General features: G+C 35.9%; 1 protein-coding gene across 6 annotated transcripts in view; it reads left to right on the top strand.

Annotated features, from left to right (window-relative positions):
* LOC148950469 (MAP/microtubule affinity-regulating kinase 3) overlaps window positions 1-13,114 on the top strand; it is a 171,267-nt gene that overhangs the window by 34,033 nt on the left and 124,120 nt on the right. The gene's annotated exons all lie outside the window — the stretch shown is intronic.

Genomic DNA, 13,114 nt, shown 5'->3' with positions numbered 1-13,114 from the left:
AGTGTGATACTCAAATTTCGCCAAGAGTGAACGAATTTCTGAATACTGTGCAGTTATCTTAACCGTTAAGATCAGCCCCATGACGAAACCGGTCATTCGGTAGCAGGCATAGATTGGGAGAGGAGATGGCAAGCTTTTGAATCCTCCAAAATCCAAATTTTTTACCCTTTTCTGTATAATCACCTATGTTTTCACGTATCTAACATGTTTTTTTAACCCCTTCCCCAGAAATAAATTACAGCGTATATACCTTCTCGGTAGTAGGGAATGTTAACTTTTCCTTGTTACTGTTATTTTATTTTTCCTTGGAAGATCACGCGCACTTATCAAATTAGTACATAAGCCTTGCTTTATTTAGCTGATGATTTGTTTAGATAATCTTACATCGTATTTTGCTACAACTCATTCTATTAATTATATTATAATGTTAGGTCAATGCCTTATTCTGTATTCCCATACCCCTTCCCTCGCATTTATTACTACAACGGTATACATGTGTCCTGTGGATGTATTGCATATTATCTGATACTTTTTTTAAATTTAGCTCTCCTGTACTTAAAACTTTTTTATTTCAGTTTAGGAATTTGTTTGCAATATAGGATTTGACTGAGTGTAGTTATCTAAATCTAGAAATGAATGAACATTATTACTTTATTGTTTCAAGGCTAGATAGCATACTTATTAAGTTAGTTAATATGCTTTATGGTATTTGAATATACCAATTAGGTCCGTTTTCTTTTTTCGTGAGAAGTGGCGAGTTCCATCAGAAGAATGAACTATTGTGGGCTTGTGGAAATTTATTTCTTATTTGTATCATTTAATAACCTAAATTTTCAAATGCCTACGTCAGAGAAACTCTTTGCCATCTGAGCGACCAAAAGTTGGAGTGCGACCTGTTAATTTGAAATAAAAATAGCTTGTTCCACAAGATGAATCACGTAGATGTGTAAAATAGTTTATATTTGTATTCACTTCACAGAAGATTAAAGCCTTTCGAAATCAGATCTGCCATTATAGCTTTGAAAAAGTAATTTATAAAACAACGTGTTCAGGCAATAATTTTCGAATGCAGAGCTGAAGTTTATGTAATCAAAACAGAGATGCCCACAATCCAAGCTCTACGAAAGACATCGTTTTTTTTTATATAGTCTGATGCCATAAATGGGTGATTTAGTCCCAAGTATCTTGGTCGTGTTGTAAAGACACTAAAAGATATATTTTCTGGTGTTCCTCCCCCCTCCTAAAACGTATCTCCCCTAAATAAATCCCTGCAGATGTTCCGTCCCGTGTATTAAGTATGTATATATTAGGCTCTCATTAAAAAAAATATATCAAGTAATCCAAAAGTGATTAAAAGCATATCTCGATCCGAGGGGTTGCCCATTTTCTGACACCTGGTGTATATCTAAGAGCGACACGTGTGTCGCACCGTTCTACCACGCTTGGAAAGTGCCGTTTGGTGTACGTGATTTCTCAAAGTGGGTCACTCCTCGTCATGGTGACATATTTTCAGTTTTTGTGGGGGCTGGGGCTTGTTATATTCTAAAATCGATTGTACGCTTAACTGAGCTTGTCCAGGCTTTTTCCCATCTTGGTATTTTCCAGAAGCGCTTGAAAATGAAGCGCCTTTAAACTAGGCACATTCATAGGATTTTCTTATTCCGGGGGGGGGCATAGGAACATGACATTCTTCAAGGAAGACTTGGCCACTTCAGTGTGCGAGCAACCCCTCACTCTTAATTCCGTTCTTTTCTGTCGAGTGGGAAGATTTTTATTGGCGAGAAGCTTCTAAACGACTTTGAAATTGAATATAGGGTACCACAAGTTTCTAGGTCTACTGTGGGCTTAACACTTTTTTCTTATTATTTGCATATATTTTATGCAGTAAAAATAGGAATTCCAAAGCTTTGTTGCCGTTTGTGTCATCTCTCTCGTGATAATGACCCAGATTCTAGTCGGATTACGATGGCAGCAGCTCTTGCTCTGAAGGGGAGATTTTCGAGTAAATCTAAATTACGAAAAGGTACAATTTAGGTCACTATTTTTTAAATTTGTTTCAATTAATCTAATATCAAAGGTGACCCCCCCCCGTGTGTCTAGGTTTAGTAATAACTGAATTTGGTGTTTTTCCAAGAACTTGTTCAAATACTGGTAAAACGCCCCGAAACAATGTAAAAGAACTTGGAAAAAAACTTTCATTAAAAAAGTGTCATGAACAATTGACATGTAGAATTCGTTGAAACGTTAGATACGATCTTTTATATCAGACATGGTTATCCATATCAATTTGAGTGTGTTTGCAGTTAGTTGTGGATTTGGTGCTTAGGGATCGTCTATATAAGCAACTCTCAATTATGAGCTTCACAAACTAAGTAGCTAAAAATTTAATCCCTAACTTTTGACCGGAATTTCATAAGATCTGCAAACAATCACAAGAGTCGTTTCCAAGAATAGCTGAAGACAGAAAAGAAAATTAATCTTATCAAACTTGTTGTTATGAAGGGAAATCATATGTATTTGGAACATTACCGTAATTGCTGAAATATGTCGGTCAATGCCCGAATTAAAACTTAGCTTTTGAGTTAGTTATTTTGAGTTTTATCTATGTTGGGGTATAGGGTTGTGGTGAAATGTTTTTGATCAACATTAATTAGGACTACTTTGTAACTCGAAAGTTTTAGCAGATTAGTAGGTTCTGATTAGAATCGAAAATGAAGTTAACCCTCTGCCCTAATGTGTTTTGCTTTTATGTACTTTTTTCAAGCTTTGCCCAAATTAGCCTTTGGTTGTGCGTGTTTTTTCTTCTTTTTTGTCTTTTGGCAATTGATTGGGTTCGCTCGAGGCACTCCCTGCGGAAGTGCATCCGTTATATTTAATCCGCTATTGTCTCTTGTTGAAGCCACTTGTAAATTTAGAATTGTTGATGTGAAAAAATATGATAAAAACGTCATATGTTTAATTAAATCAGTGATTTATGTAGTTGAAAATCATTTTTAGTAAAAGTTCAACAAAAAACAATTCAATTAAGATCAATATTGAAATGCTAATGTCACAATAGGTTTGCCCAAGGAAATTCGATCTTGGTTTTAATTATTCCGTTTGAAAGCAAGATTTATGTTACAGGAAACAATATTCTGCAACAAAAATACAGTTCAGCTCAGGACCATTTTCCACGAAATAAGTGTATTGTTTTAGGAAAAACTATCCTTCCTGGAAATAAAAGTAAGATTACTATCGGTTTTGCTGTTTGAGAATAAAGGAGTGCTTTGTTTTCGGCCGGCTGGGGAAGAGGGGGGGGGTGTGATTTGGCCAACTTGTCTGAAATCATAGGGAATAAGGCTACCCCAGAAGTAGACTGAAGCCAGGCTATCTAAGGTTTGACTTATAGGCGGTGGAGGTAACCAACTTAAGATATTGTCCTTTCTTTGCCTTGGAGCCGCAAGAAACAATGCAACCTCCGCTGAGGATGTGGGGGAAGGTATGAAATCCTCCTATTCTTGTCAGGATATCCACCAGAAGAGATTGTCGGATATTTACCAATCTTGATGGGAAGTAAAAAGGGTCCAAGGAAGGTTGTATCAAGGATTTTTGTTTGTATGGGGTTTAAATTTGTTCGGGGGGGGGGGGGTGGTACAACAAAATTTACAAAAGCAATCAAAAACTTGCTTGTATACAATTTTTTACAAGTTGGAAAAAATTTGGGGGAGGGATTTGAACCCAGTAGCCCCCATGGATATGACCCTGGGTCCGAGTTCTATCTTTTAGAGATCAGGGTGTTTTTTTAGACCTAATTCTTATCAAAAGTAATCTAATAGGAGAGGTTGTTAGATATCAACTGAACTCGGTTGATAATAAAAATAAATATCTGCAGTAATTTTTGAGGATCCATATCTGATCTACCCTCTTAGGGGTGGGGATAAATTCTTGTCATCAGGGGAACTAGCAAAAAGATTCATCTAGGCCTCAATCAACTTTGTTAGCAGCAAGAGTAATTGTCCCTGTTGGGTCTTTGGTGGGTTTCTTTACAATCTATCAAATGCTGGGGGAGGAGGGCTTCTTAATTCGGGGGTAGTAGCCCTAATTCTGTTTATGACAGTTTATGCCCACCGGTGGATAACTGGACTATGTGGCCATGTTTTATAAATAAACAGTAGCCATGCAATTGAATCTTAGCTCAGGCTGTATGTGACCTATTGCTTTGTAAGATTAACTTGATAAGGAAATTGAAACAGATCAGTTTTGGGGTATTAAGCAGAGCTTGAAGGTATGTAACTCCAAAATCTTGTTTTTTTAGGACTCTTCCTTAATTCATGTTTTTACACTATCTACCCTTTTACCCTCCAAATTCGGATCCCTCCCCCCCGAGATTAAGTCCAATGTACGTGAATCATATTGGTGAATACTTTTATTTCTCCGCTTTCCTCTTATCCAAGCAGAGAAAATATTGGATTTTGTTGAATTTATTGATAGTGACTTATCACTAATTAAAAAGTCTGGCGAAGATGAAGAATCAAACAGTTCGTGGTAACGAACTGTAAGTAAGGAGCGACCCGGCTCAATGGTAACCGAAAATCTAGAAAATGCGATTTTGATACCAATAGATACATCACAAGAATAAAATTTTGATTATGATTTCAAATATATAAGTTTCATTAAGATTAATCTTACCTAGCAAAATTTACGTGCCTGAGAAAATTTGGCTGATTTTCGAAAAAATGGGAAAAGACCCTTTAAATATTATAGAACCTTAATGAAAATCACACCATCATATTCTGCGTATCAGAGAACCCTACTGTAGAGGTTTCAAGCTCCTATCTACAAAAATGTGGAATTTTACATTTTTTGCTGGAAGAAAGATCACGGATGCGTGTTTGTTTGTTTTTTTTTGTTTTTTTTTCCCAGGGTTGATTGTATCGATCAAGTGGTCCTAGAAGATAATGTAAGGAATCATTGGAATGGAAATTAAAGTTTTTGTGCTCTTATTGAGCTACCAAAAAAATGGAGGGTACATAGGCCCCCTCCCACGCTTATTTTTTTCCCAAAGTCATCCAATCAAAATTTTGAGATAGCCGTTTTGTTCAACATAGTCGAAAATATGATAAAAATGTCTTTTAGAATGACTTGATCCCCCAAAGTCGCCAGGGAGAGGGCTGAAAGTTATGAACTTTACTCAATGTTAACATATAGTATTGGTTATTGGGAAGTATACAGACTTTTTCAGAGGAGATTTTTTCTGGTAGGTGGGGGAAGGAGAGGGTCGGGGGCTATATGGAAGGATCTTTCCATGACGGAAGTTTTCATGGGGGAAGGGACATTGCCATGAAGGGGGCGCCGGATTTCCCAGCTTTATTAAAGAAAAAGATCAGGAATTAAATAAAAAAAAAACATGTTTTTCAACTGATCAACTGATTGTGATTAAGAGGTCATTTTTAAAGAACTGGAAAAAAAAATTCGAACTATAGTTTAAAGAGCAGGGTATTGACTAGGGGGTGAACCCCCTAATATACGTGTTAAAATTTTATGAATATAGAAGTTCGTTACGTAAGTTAATTCTAAGTTACGTATATTTATTACTATTAAAAACGTTGGTAAATAAAATTAAACAAGTTTCGAGAAAGCCATTTAACCAAATATAATATTCAAAATTTGTTTTAATTATTCATGTACGGTGAGCCAAAATCAAAACCTGTATTAATTCAAAAACGTTCAAAAATTAAATAAAAAAAAACAAGTTTTTTAAACTGAAAGTAAGGAGCGACATTAAAACTTAAAACGAACAGAAATTATTCCCTATATGAAGGGGGCTGTCCCCTGCTCAACGCCTCGCTCTTTACGCTAAAGTTTGACTTTCTCACAACTCTATTTTTCTAAACAATAAAAAAACTTTAGCGTAAAGAGCGAGGCGTTGAGCAGGGGACAGCCCCCTTCATATACGGAATAATTTCTGTTCGTTTTAAGTTTTAATGTCGCTCCTTACTTTCAGTTTAAAAAACTTGTTTTTTTTTATTTATGCAAACCAGGGACAGGCCTGACAACTTTACACTCCTTCCAACTTAAGAATCCTTATAAATGAATTCAAGCAAGTCTTTTTACTGTAGCTTATTTATGTCTTAAACAGCTACTTTAAATATGTAATAGATTCAACACTATCGTTGGAAATAAAAATGGATGCGTGCAAAGGACCGATTCTTCTTCCCGTAGCGAAATCCAAGTATCTAATCGGCCTATATCGTACTCTTTGTTATTCCAAGAACGACTACTACGCATCACTTTTTTTTATCATAGTCATCCAGGGATGCCTTAGGTGAATAGGATTTCGAAGATGTTTAAGTGTATCTGTTTGAACTTTCCTTATTTTCAGTTTATTAGCTGAAAAGTAAAACAGCAAATGGCTTGTAGGTGTCCACAGTTAACCCCTATCTGATATGCTAAAATTTCTGTTGCGAGTAGGTGCCTTGTCTATTTTGTAGGCCAATTGTCCGTCCAACCTAGCAAAAATCTGTGATAGACATTTTTTTTTACCAAAAGCGTAATTGAGCAAACAAATTAATAACAAAAACAAACAACTCAATCAATAAGAAAAAACATCATTATGCATTTTATTGCAATTATTTGGTAACAGCTTAGTAAATAGCTTTTGATAATCATCTTGGGAGTGTGAAAATATCAAATACGATCCTTAGCTGTAGCAGCGACGATATGTACTAATACTAGTGGTTTTGTAGGAACTATTTGGGATGGGGGGGGGGATGAATGCTTTTGTGAGAAAAGCGTTCAAGGGATGTCCGAAAAAATAAAAAGCACATTTGAGGACATACTTTTTAGCTTTACGTTACAGATCCTAGAGATTAATGCGAAAGGCAAGGAGGAGGAATACAGTCTAATTCATTTGGAAGAGTGCATTTGAACTAACCTTGCAATATGGATGCTATGGCCGAGACATTTGTGCTCTCATTCTGGAGATGTTAGTTGGAAGGGGGAGGGGTATCCTGAAGGAGTAAGGTTTTCCAATAACCTCCTTAGTAATCAATATGATCTAGATAACCATTTTCCGCCTAAAGGACCCCCTGCCTAAACACTCAAGAACTTTTCGCAAGGTGTGATTACCTTTTTCTAATGATAATCATGCCTCTCCTACTATTGAAAACGTACATAAATAAATTGGTTTTATTTTCAAATTAAAGTAAAGGGCAACTTTAGAACGTTTTTGAGAGTTAAAGTCCCTGGTTTCTGGCCCAAATATCTGGATGTTTCCTTTTGGGTCAATTTTAGAGGGAACCGCCAAATAATCTTCTGTATTCATGCACTGTTGACGCTTAAAGACCCGAAAAGCTTTGCTTTTTTTTTCTTTGTATTTATTTATACTTTTTTGGCCAAGCTTTAAGTGTCTTTGGTTTCATTTGTCATGGCCTTTTGCTAGCTTGGATTTGTTTGTTCATTTTACATTTGCTTTATTTTCAGTCCAGTCATAAATTCTTTGTGCTTGGTATGTTCAAATTCCAAAGAACCGGTTCTTTTGTAATGTGGGTGACTTAAGTGCTGTTCCTAAAGAGATTGGGGTAGGATTTACCAAAGTGCCGGCAGCTATTCTTTCTACTGTATTTTGTATTGGTCAATAATAAGCCCTATGAGGTTCCGAATTATGATAGATATGCGAATATGAAAAAATTCTTGCAAATATTTTTGTTCTGATTTTGTGAAATAATTTATGCGGACTGGCTGTCAACTTGCCACAAATTTTTGTTCTACTGTCCTTACACAAAAGATATTCCCCATCCAAATTCCACGTATTTCGGGCTGCTTCTCAGCCCGTCCCTTCAGTTTCCTCCATTCGCTGCTTTATCTTCAGATACTGGAAAGATATTGTCCCCTGCATTACGAAAAAAATATTAACAAAACATCCCGTTCTTTCTTACTTTTTATTACTTCTCAAGTGTTACCTTTATTTCCTATAGGTTTGCTCGTTTTCCTTCTGTTTTACTTTTTTTACCCTTGCATTTTTTTGTATATTCCAATGAATTTTACTTGTTTTTTTAATCTTCTGAGGGGTTACGAGGTTATGGCTCATTTATATATATAGGTCCTTGGGTATTATAGCGACCCCACTCAAGAAGTGAAGTTAGGTTTATCCTAACCAAAATATGATGAAAATATAATACTTTAATTAACAAAATTATGGAAACTACAACCAAGAATTATGAAAAGTAGGCCGCCCAGAACGCATTTCATAGGCAGCGCGCTAGCTCTGCCTAAGTAAAGAACGATGTGGGTACAATGTGTTTTTTTTTTCTCCATACCCGGGCACTTCGTATCGATTGATTTGTCGTAGAAACTTCGAGAAGGGCTCATTCGATTGGAAATTGGAGTGGCTAGTGCCCTTTTTTATAGTCAAAAGTGATTGGAGGGCAACTAGCCCCCCCCCCACGCCCATCATTCCCCCGACGCATCCAATCAAAATTTTTAGATAGCCATTTTGTTCAGCGTAGTTGATTTCCAGATAGAAAATATATTTTTGAGGAGGAAACTCCCCCACAACCCTCGGGGAAAGGGTTTTAAGTTATGCCCTGAGGGCATATAAGAACGATGTTGGCACACTGTATTTTGTATTATTTTTTTCCTTTAGAGCAGGGCACTTCATATGGAAGGGGTCGTCGTAGAAAATTCAAACGGGGCTCATTCGATTGCAAATTGATAGTTCTAGTGTCTTTTTTAATAGTCGAAAGTGATTGGAGGGCAACTAGCCCCCCCCACGCCCATCATTCCCCCAAACACATCCAATCAAAATTTTGAGATTGCCATTTTGTTCAGCGTAGTTGATTTCCAGATAAAAAATATGTTTTTGAGGAGGAAACTCCCCCACTACCCTCAGGGCAAGGGTTATAAGTTATGTCCTGGGGGTATGTAAGTTTTTTATAGAAGGCGTTGTCGTAAAAACTTCAAAAAGGCTCATTCGATTGGAAATTCAAAGGGCTAGTATCCTTTTCAATAGTCGACAGTGATTGGAGGGCAACTAGCCCCCCCCACGCCCATCATTCCCCCAAACACATCCAATCAAAATTTTGAGATAGCCATTTGGTTCAACGTAGTTCATTTCCACAGAGAAAATATATTTCTTAAGAGGACACTCCACCACGATCCTCAGGGCAAGCGTTTTAAGTTACGCCGTGGGGGAATATAAAATTTATGTAGAAGGCGTTGTCGTAGAAACTTCAAAAAAGGCTCATTCATATGGAAATTCAAAGGGCTAGGCCCTTTTTAATAGTCGAAAGTGATTGGAGGGCAACTAGCACCCCCACGCCCATCATTTCCACAAACACATCAAATCAAAATTTTGAGATAGCCATTTTGTTTAGCGTAGTTGATTTCCAAATAGAAATTATGTTTTTGAGGAGGACACTCCCCCACAGCCCTCAGAGCAATTGTTTTAAGGTATGCCCTGGGGGCATATAAGGTTTTTAAAGAAGGCGTTGTCGTAGAGACTTCAAAAAAAGCTCATTCGATTGGAAATTCAAAGAGCTAGTGCCCTTTTTAATATTCGAAAGTGATTGAAGGACAACTATCCCCCCCCCCACGCCCATCATTTCCACAAAAAGATCAAATCAAAATTCTGAGATAGCCATTTTGTTTAGCGTAGTTGATTTCCAAATAGAAATTATGTTTTTGAGGAGTACACTCCCCCACAGCCCTCAGGGCAAGGGTTGTAAGTTTTGCCCTGGGGGCATATAAGGTTTTTATAGAAGGCGTTGTCGTAGAGACTTCAAAAAAAGCTCATTCGACTGGAAATTTAAAGGGCTAGTGTCCTTTTTAATAGTCGAAAGTGATTGGAGGGCAACTAGCCCCCCCCCCCCCCCCCCCGCCCCTCAGTCCCCCAAGCACATCCAATAAAAATTTTGAGATAGCCATTTTGTTAAGCGTAGTTGATTTCCAGATAGAAAATCTATTTTTGAGGAGGACACTCCCCCACAACCCTCAGGGCAAGGATTGCAAGTTATGCCCTTGGGCCATATAAGGTTCTTATAGAAAACTTTGTAGTAAAAAACTTGAAAAAGGGCTCATTCGATTTGAAATTCAAAGGGTTAGTACCATTGTTAATAGTCGAAAGTGATTTGAGGGCAACAAACCCCCCTCTCACGCCCACCTTTTCCCGAAACACATCCAACAAAAATTTTTAGATAGCCATTTTATTCAACGTAGTTGAAAGTTTTGGAAATTAGGTATTTAAGGATAACAACACCTCCCCCCACAGCCCTCAGGGACAGTGTTGTAAGTTATGCCCTGGGGGCATATAAAGTTTTTTTTTATAGAAGATGTTGTCGTAGGAACTTTAGAAAAGGCTCATTCGAATGGAAATTCAAAGGGTTAGTGCCTTTTTTAATAGTCAAAAGTGATTAGAGGGCAACTAACCAGCCTTTCACGCCCAGCTTTTCACCAAACATATCAAATCAAAACTTTGAGATAGCCATTTTATTCAAGGTAGTTTTAAGTTCTGGAAATTAGGTCTTTGAGGATAACAACCCCCCACCGCCCTCAGGGCAAGGGTTGTAAATTATGCCCAGGGGGCATATAAGGTTTTTATATAAGACGTTGCCGTAGAAACTTCAAAAAAGACTCATTCGATTGGAAATTGAAATGTCTAGTGCTGTTTTTAATAGTCGAAAGTGATTGGAAAGCAACTAACACCTTTTTCACTTGCCCCACTTGTCAAAACGCACCCAATGAAAAGCTCGAGATAGCCAATTTGTACCACATAGTTCAAAGTTCAACCTTTTAGCAGGGTGCTCCCCTCAATGTCTTCAGGTAAAGGGTTATAAGTTATGCCCCAGGGGCATTTAAGGTTTTTATTGAAATCTTTGTCGTAGAAACTTGAAAACGGCTCATTCGTTTGGAAATTCAAACTGCTAGTACCCTTTTTAATAGTCGAAAGTGATTTGAAGGCAACTAACCCCCCTCTCACGCCCATCTAAAGTGCAAATTTTTTTCAGGCCCTGGGAAGGCATAGGGGTTTTGCGCCCAACTTATGTTCATTTCTGCTCGTTTTGATTTGACTCGGGTAATTATTGTAATTTCTGTTCGTTTTGGGTTTAATTTATTTATCGATACTGATTTGTGGTAGTTTCACGCTTGGTAGATTATTTGATTTTATTTTTGCTCATTTTTTGTTTCATGGAGTTCTTTACTTTTCTTTGAAAAACTTGTTTTGTGGAAATTTGTTTTTAAATTAATTATATTAAATACCTAACCTATCCACCTCTATATATTAAGTATTTAATTGAAACATATATAAATCAAAGTTTTTCGCACTTAGACTAAGCTTATTATAACCGATTGCAGACAGACAAACTGGTTCTATTCATATCAAGAACTTGGGTGCGGTAGTTATAATATATATTAATATATTCGTACTTGTTTAGAATCCGGGCAACACGCGAGAAGAACCGCATATAGAATCTCAAAGATGCTATATGAAAAACCGGTTTCCGCTGCCTAGTGAGGTATTGCTCACTCCGTGAAAAAGATTTAAACTTTAGTTTTTTGGGGTTGAAGGAACAAAAAAGGTACCTAGGTTAGGTTACATATTTAATATATGCTATGCTTTAACCCCACCCCCCTAATGTGCAAATATATAGCCCAAATTCGTTTTTAAAATATTATATTTTTATCATACTCTGTTTTACTTCATTAGCATTAACCAAACTTCACTTATCGCGGTGTTGCCCGGATACTAAACAAGTACCGATGTATTGATACAAGATATTGAAATGAAAAAAAAATTAATGGTCAGTTTTAGAGGGCATGGTCTGTACAAGACGTCATCTTGTACAATCGTCTTGTACAGACGTCATGTACAATCTGGATTCATTGAAGCAGGCACTGGTAGAACCTGTGGACAATTTTTATCACATTTATTACAATTTTATTACAGCCATCGATGAATGGCCTAACAAACTTTGTTGGTGTGTTCAGGCAAACGGCGGCCATTGTGAATATTTTTTTTTTGTAGTTTGGAGTTCATTCTATCAGTAACAAAATATGCAAAAAATTTCAAATGAAACCAGTAGTTTAATTTTTTTAGTTGAATACTTATATATATATATATATATATATATATATATATATATATATATATATATATATATATATATATACATATATATACATATATATACATATATATATATATATATATATATATATATATATATATATATATATATATATATATATATATATATATATATATATATATATATATATATATATATATATATATATATATATATATATATATATATATATATATATATATATATATATATATATATATATATATATATATATATATATATATATATATATATATATATATATATATATATATATATATATATATATATATAAAATATAGTATATAAAATAATATATTTATATATATGTATATATAATTTGACGAATTTGGTAAAATGACGGTGAATGAATGATTTAATCAGTTACAAATTAATTTTGCATTCTTTTAGCAAGTCTTCTAGCTATTTTTTTTTTTTTTTATAGCAAGTTTTAGGTATATTTTGGTTTCTAAACTTCTTTTTTGATTTGTTTGTCTGTCGCTGTTTTGACCCAAATGCGAATTCGACCCTTCGGGGGTTGTGATAGCGATTTTTTAAAATAAACATCTTCTCTCTGGACTGACACACGACGTGTTTACTATGACGGCTGACTTCTTAAGGTTAACTACTAACCTTCTACTCGCATGTAATACACCTGTCAAGATGACCGGTTAAAAGCCCTCCCACTCGAAAGAATCTTACCATAATACGCACTGTGCATTTGACGTTTGCTTCTATGGTAGTGCATATTTTGGGTGGCGAACTTACAACTTCTCATATTCACTTTGTATTCAATATAATTTGTATTCAAGACTTCTTTTTTGGTTTTGACGTCTTTGGTGACCATTCTGAGACAAATATTGCCTAAGGACCGTCCTAGAACAAAACACAGAGAATGAGTTTCAGAGGGTGTTTGATTTCCATCAAACTTCATATTTAAGGTTTTTTTAAGCAGCCAAATATAAACTTGAGCCAAAATTGAACCATAAACGTCTTGAAACAAAACCCAG

Source organism: Artemia sp. Qi Xiang Cuo, chromosome 7, assembly GCF_049724085.1.
Source record: "Artemia sp. Qi Xiang Cuo chromosome 7, ASM4972408v1, whole genome shotgun sequence".
Taxonomy (NCBI): Eukaryota; Metazoa; Arthropoda; class Branchiopoda; order Anostraca; family Artemiidae; genus Artemia; species Artemia sp. Qi Xiang Cuo.
Note: the sequence above shows the minus strand (reverse complement) of the source record. Positions and strands in the feature narration are given on the sequence as shown.